Genomic DNA, 7225 nt, shown 5'->3' on the forward strand with positions numbered 1-7225 from the left:
AAGTCAGCACGATATTGAAAACACGTCTTGTTAGCTTTCCAGCATGTCCGTTCCTCAGATTACATTTCAGAATGCAGATATCCTGTAGGATAATAAACGTTATAATGCTCGATAGATTTATAGCATTTACATGGTCTTTGGTTGTTCTAAATCTCCTGGGAGATTAAAAAAAAATAAAAATTAATAAATAAATATCCCAAGTAAGTGCAAAAGGTACCCAGTATCCTGCTCTTTCTCACTATCTGTGACTCAGCTACAAATTAAAATGATCATGGCGCATATAATGTTATTGTGCCGGTTGTTATTGGGATAATGGCATACAGTTGGTTAACTACAGGGGTCACAGTGGTTGCAGTTGTGACCGGGCCCCAAAGTCCTTGTCAAGCACCTTTTCCCACCTACTGTAATTGATATGTTGATCATAACTCATTTATTTGTAGATATAGGCCCTGATTTACTAAGAATGAAATGTAGTTTTTAGTTTTTTTTTTTTTTCCTTTTCGGTGACCACGCCCCTTTTTAATTTTTTTTCTTAGTAAAATAGAGTTGTTTTTTTGTTTTTTTTATTCTGGCACAATTTCTGGCGAGAATTTGGTGTACAACCTGACAAAACAGGTCGGGTTTACAATAGTAAATCAGGGCCATAGTGATTTTAGAAAGTACTCTCCCCAGTCTAGAGGATATGTCTATATTGGGGGAGCCTTTTTTGTCGGATGAGGAATGGTATTGAATAGCATGGTATTGATACCATTCCTCATCTGACAAAGAGGCTCCTAAACCTTAAAACGCGTTGTGTAGATTGTGTGTTTATTGAATAAATCTGTTTATTGAATTTACCAACATCACAAGCTATTTGGTGGTTTGAGCTGTGAAACCAGGACTTTTCTTTCCCTTCAGTCTGGATGATGTCAGTACTACACCAGCAAGATCACACTGCTGTTTGCTCAATCCCGCCCCTACCCAGTCCTACCACCCAATCATGTTTGCTGGTAGATGTGCCGACTATGATGGGACAGCCCAGGACACACAGGGAACCTTTTATCAGGGGGAAATTCTAAAATCTGTCAGGTGAATATTCAGGATATTGTCGTGTGTGTGTGCAGCACTGTTTTTGGCCATTATCTAACTTGTATATGTTATTTTTTAGCAGATTTCTGCTCTAAAGGCTTAATCTATAATTTGCAGTTCTCCCAGAGCTGGTGGGCAGAGCTCCCTCTTCCCCCTCTATAGACTTGTATTGCTTGTCTTGCAGACACAGGACAAAGCTGAGCTGATTTTCAGAGTAGATTTCAGCAGGAGAGGGAAGAAGTTTGAGAACAGGTGAAATAAGTTTTTTTTTGTTTAATAAGATATAATACAAAGTTTCTTATATGTGCTTGTACTATTGATGTATGCAAAGTAGGTTCAAATGACAGTGCCTATTTAAGTCAAACTTGAAACCCTTGGCATGAAAAAACTCCTGCCTATGATGCCACTAAACCTCCATCTTGATGCAAAGCTCGCTCAGTGTTATATGTAATGCAAACAGGGAGGTGGTAGTGAATGAGTAGGATCTTTTTTCAAGAACTGCTGGAAGGATCCAAGAAAACCTTCTTTAATTTAAAGGGATATTCCAACTACAGATATCTGCAGCATATCCACAGGACAGGTCCCACATCTGGACACAGAGGGGTCAATTGAAGTGGCTAGGCCTTAAAAGGTATACTCCCGTGGAAAGTTTTTTTTAAATTAACTAGTGCCAGAAAGTTAAACAGATTTGTAAATTACTTCTATTAAAAAATCTTAATCCTTGCAGTACTTTTAGGGGCTGTATACTACAGAGGAAATGCTTTAACTTTTGGATTTCTCTTCTGTCACGACCACAGTGCTCTCTGCTGACATCTGCTGCCCATTTTAGGAACTGTCCAGAGCAGCATATATTTGCTATGGGGATTTTCTCCTGCTCTGGACAGTTCCTAAAATGGACAGCAGAGGTCAGCAGAGAGTCGTGGACTTTGGTCGTGACAGAAGAGAAATCCAAAAATTTAAGCATTTCCTCTGAAGTATACAGCCCCTAAAAAGTACTGGAAGGATTAAGATTTTTTAATAGAAGTAATTTACAAATCTGTTTAACTTTCTGGCACCAGTTGATTAAATAAAAAATTTAATAAAAGTTTTCCACGGTAGAACCCCTTTAATGCAAAATTTCCACCTTTAAAGGGTTACTTCGGTGAAAAACTATATTTGTTTCATATAACCTGGCCCCAGAAAGTTATACAGATTTGTAAATCACTACTATTAAAAAATCTTAATCCTTCCAGTACTTATCAGCTGCTGTATACTACAGAAGAAGCTGTGTAGTTCTTTTCTGTCTGACCACAGTGCTCTCTGCTGACACCTCTGTCCATGTCAGGAACTGTCTAGAGTAGCAGCAAATCCTCATAGCAAACCGACAGTTCCTGACATGGACAGAGGTGTCAGCACTGTGGTCAGACAGAAAAAACAACATACAGCAGCTGATAAGTACTGGAAGGATTTAGATTTTTTAATTGAAGTAATTTACAAATCTGTTTAACTTTCTGGGGCCAGGTGATAGGAAAAAAATAGTTTTTCACCAAAGTACCCGTCTAACTATTATCATTTTAGTGTCCTATAACTCTAATGTCTTCCCATGACAGAGGGGCTCTTGGGACTGGGTGCAACTGCTTCCTCTGCACTTCTAAACATAAGCCCCTTTTTAGAGAACAGGGATCTCCGTTCTGCAATGCCAGCCGGAATACCCTGTCATTACTTACTAAGAGAGACACATTTAGAATGAAATCCAATGAGACAAAAGATGGCAGAGACGGCACTCACCAAAAGGGTCTTTCTTCTTTATTCAAATTCTGCAGTGCGTATAGACAAGGGCAGGTAGAAGCGAGAGGGCAGGGGCGTCCAGACGCCCCTGCCCTCCCGCTTCTACCTGCCCTTGTCTGTACGCACTGTAGAATTTGAATAAACAAGACCCTTTTGGTGAGTGCCGTCTCTGCCATCTATTGTCTCATTGGATTGCATGCCAACTTCGGAATGAGCACCACTAGTATTTGGGCTTCTATTGTTGTATGTAGAGGTTCTGACATGGAACAACCTCATTGTGCACAACAATAGGGACAATAGGCTTTGAAATGCAACTATAATTAATCAGAGGAAATGTCGATTCATCTTGCAGCAGAAATTCCTACTTGAGGCGCAGGGTCTGATCCCAATATCTGCTGTGTGTTTTTACACTTAAATGGGTACTCTCATTAAACTTAATTTTTTTAATTAAAAGATTATGCCAAAATAAATATATTTCTAATATATGTTAATAAAAAAAACACCTTGTTTTTCACAGTTTTTTTTAACATTAGAAAGCCTGGCCACTAGGTGTCACCCTATATGGCTCAGGAATCCTTTTTCCCCCCTCGCGTTGAGCAGGTTCGGACCACTGCTGGCCGGGCAGCGTGGTGAGAAATGCTCGTTCACAGCTCGCTCTCTGCCCGTATATGAAACAGGCAGAGAGCGAGCACAGCGCGCGGCGCACGTAAATTAAATATCACCGCCCCCCGCATCTCGTCCTTCTCAGTTTAGCTATTTAAATTTCCCCGCCCCCTACATCTCCCTCTTCTTAGTGCAGGAAGACGGGCAGAAGCTGGCCGGCTAGGCTTCAGATGATGTTGCGCCTGCCAGGCCACGCCCACTTCCTGCCATCCGCAGAGAGCTCAACACTGAGCTACCGAAGAGGCTATATAAAAGGTATGTTAATGGGGTTTTAGATATAAATAAATACAGGGATAGAGGTAGTTAGTGTCAGGGACAGATGGGGAGGGGGATTAGGGAAAGTTTAGTTAATGATAGCTACTCTTTAAGAATTTCCGTAGAATTTATGAATCCTGTGTTTGGTGACAGCGGCTCCTCCTCCCCCAATCATATGGAATCTGAGAGATCTTTTTCTATTAGTCATTCGGCTCATAGTCAGGATATCATCTAATATTCCTAGACTATGTTACTGGCAAATACCAGCATCCCTAGATGTCTAGAATAGTTAAAAGGTTAATTCCAGCTTCCCTGGCAGTCTAGGTAATGAGGAGAGGTCAATGAGAATTTCCATGGTGGTCTTGTGTAGCAGCCAATGGCAAAATTCCTGCTGGTTCAGTCAGAGGGTTAATGTAAGCCTCTATGGTGGTCCGGGGCAGTGAAAGGGATCAATGTAAACCTCTGTGGTTGGGTCAGTGTAAGCATTCCTTGTGGTCTAGAAAAGTAAAGGGTTGTGGTAAGTGTTTCTGGGGTAGTAAAGGGGTTAGTGTAAAGTGTAAGTATCTCTGGTGGTCTAAGGCAGGGAAGGGGTTAAAGCTGTACTCCGGTGGAAAACATTTTTTTTTTATCAACTGGTGCCAGAAAGTTAAACAGATTTGTAAATTACTTCTATTAAAAAATGATTTGTCCTTCCAGTACTTATTAGCAGCTGTATATTACAGAGAAAGTTCTTTTGTTTTTGAATTTCTTTTTTTTTTCTGTCCACGGTGCTCTCTGCTGACACCTCTGTCCATATCAGGAACTGTTCAGAACAGGAGAAAATCCCCATAGCAAACCCTATCCTGCTCTGGACAGTTCCTGATACAGACAGAGGTGTCAGCAGAGAGCACTGAGGATAGGGGAAAAAAGAAATAAAAAAACAAAAGAACGTTCTCTGTAATATACAGCTGCTAATAAGTACTGGAAGGATAACGATTTTTAAATAGAACCAGTTGATAAAAGAAAAAAAAATGTTTTCCACTGAAGTACTCCTTTAATGATAACATCCATGGTGGTCCAGGGCAGGAAGCAATTCATATAACCATTCCTGGTGGTATAGGGCAGGAAGGGCTTTATATGAGCATTCCTGGGGGTCTAGGGCAGTAAATGATTTTATGAGCATCCCTGGTGGTCTAGGGCAGGAAGGGATTTATATAGGTATTCCGGGTGGTCTAGGGCAGGAAGGGATTTATATAGGTATTCCGGGTGGTCTAGGGTATTGTCAAGTTGGATGTGAGATGAGATCTTTTCTGTATTTAGTGAGTCTGGTCTTGGGTCTGTATTTATTTAGGGCGTCTGGTCTTGGGTCTGTATTTATTTAGGGGTTCTGGTCTTCGGTCTGTATTTTTTTAGGGGATCTGGTCTTGGGTCTGTATTTATTTAGGGGACCTGGTCTTGGGTCTGTATTTATTTAGGGGATCTGGTCTTGGGTCTGTATTTATTTAGGGGACCTGGTCTTGGGTCTGTATTTATTTAGGGGTTCTGGTCTTCGGTCTGTATTTATTTAGGGGATCTGGTCTTGGGTCTGTATTTATTTAGGGGACCTGGTCTTGGGTCTGTATTTATTTAGGGGTTCTGGTCTTCAGTCTGTATTTATTTAGGGGATCTGGTCTTGGGTCTGTATTTATTTAGGGGACCTGGTCTTGGGTCTGTATTTATTAAGGGGGTCTGGTCTTGGGTATGTATTTATTAAGGGGGTCTGGTCTTGGGTCTGTATTAAGGGGATCTGGTCTTGGGTCTGTATTTATTTAGGGGTCTGGTCTTGGGTCTGTATTTATTTAGGGGACCTGGTCTTGGGTCTGTATTTATTTAGGGGATCTGGTCTTGGGTCTGTATTTATTTAGGGGACCTGGTCTTGGGTCTGTATTTATTAAGGGGGTCTGGTCTTGGGTATGTATTTATTAAGGGGGTCTGGTCTTGGGTCTGTATCTATTTAGGGGTCTGGTCTTGGGTATGTATTTATTAAGGGGGTCTGGTCTTGGGTCTGTATTTAGGGGATCTGGTCTTGGGTCTGTATTTATTTAGGGGTCTGGTCTTGGGTCTGTATTTATTTAGGGGGTCTGGTCTTGGATCTGTATTTATTTAGGGGGTCTGGTCTTGGATCTATATTTATTTAGGGGATCTGGTCTTGGGTCTGTATTTATTTAGGGGTCTGGTCTTGGGTATGTATTTATTAAGGGGGTCTGGTCTTGGGTCTGTATTTAGGGGATCTGGTCTTGGGTCTGTATTTATTTAGGGGTCTGGTCTTGGGTCTGTATTTATTTAGGGGATCTGGTCTTGGGTCTGTATTTATTTAGGGGACCTGGTCTTGGGTCTGTATTTATTAAGGGGGTCTGGTCTTGGGTATGTATTTATTAAGGGGGTCTGGTCTTGGGTCTGTATCTATTTAGGGGTCTGGTCTTGGGTATGTATTTATTAAGGGGGTCTTGTCTTGGGTCTGTATTTAGGGGATCTGGTCTTGGGTCTGTATTTATTTAGGGGTCTGGTCTTGGGTCTGTATTTATTTAGGGGGTCTGGTCTTGGATCTGTATTTATTTAGGGGGTCTGGTCTTGGATCTGTATTTATTTAGGGGATCTGGTCTTGGGTCTGTATTTATTTAGGGGTCTGGTCTTGGGTATGTATTTATTAAGGGGGTCTGGTCTTGGGTCTGTATTTAGGGGATCTGGTCTTGGGTCTGTATTTATTTAGGGGTCTGGTCTTGGGTCTGTATTTAGGGGGTCTGGTCTTGGGTCTGTATTTGCACAGCTAATGCCCGTGTCGTCTACCTGACTGAGGTTTGCTATGGGGATTTCCTCCTGCTCTGGACAGCTCCTGACATGGACAGAGGTGTCAGCAGAGAGCACTTCCTGTGAAACACACCAGTTCAGTGTGAGAAGCGTGCGGGTGTGTCCCTGTTTGAGCTCTCCAGGACTTCCAAGCAGACTACAGAGGCAGGTGTTCTAACAGCTTTTCCCAGGAGGGTGGCAGACTCCTGGGGAGAGCCTCCCTGCATGGAGCCCCGGGAATCTCGGGGCTCCACTTCCCGTTCCAGGCTGGCGGGGGGTGGAGAGAAGCCAACTACAGCCAGTCTTCCGGCCTGTGTGAGAAAATCTAGCAGGGACCGCAGTAATGTGGTCCCTGCTCCCCAGGCAACGGCGAGTAGTGGAAAGGCCACTAGTGGCAGGAAGGCCAAGAAAAGCCTGCAGAATGTTGAGATGTGGGGCAACCGAGACCCGAAAGAGTCCGCGGAAATATATTGCTCCAGGATGACGGCTCGGTTTACAGAGTACGACCGCTGTGGGAAAGAACTAAAGGCAGCCAGGGAGGATTTGCGCCTGGCCCAAAACCTGCCTGACAGGGGTCCCAAGAAAAAACGACCCGAGCTGAGGGTGAGAATACAAGCCCGGAAAACAGAGATTAAGGCGTTGGAAGAAAGGAGAAAGGTCCTTTTGG

General features: G+C 42.8%; 1 long non-coding RNA gene across 1 annotated transcript in view; it reads left to right on the forward strand.

Moving 5' to 3' along the window:
• Positions 1-1287, forward strand: part of LOC130297349 (uncharacterized) — a 36032-nt gene extending 34745 nt beyond the window's left edge. The window contains exon 3 of the long non-coding RNA XR_008849493.1: positions 898-1287. This is a non-coding gene — a long non-coding RNA (uncharacterized LOC130297349). The remainder of the gene's footprint in view (positions 1-897) is intronic.
• The last annotated feature ends 5938 nt before the right edge of the window (positions 1288-7225 follow it).

Source organism: Hyla sarda, chromosome 13 (genome assembly GCF_029499605.1).
Source record: "Hyla sarda isolate aHylSar1 chromosome 13, aHylSar1.hap1, whole genome shotgun sequence".
In the NCBI taxonomy this organism is placed as follows: Eukaryota; Metazoa; Chordata; class Amphibia; order Anura; family Hylidae; genus Hyla; species Hyla sarda.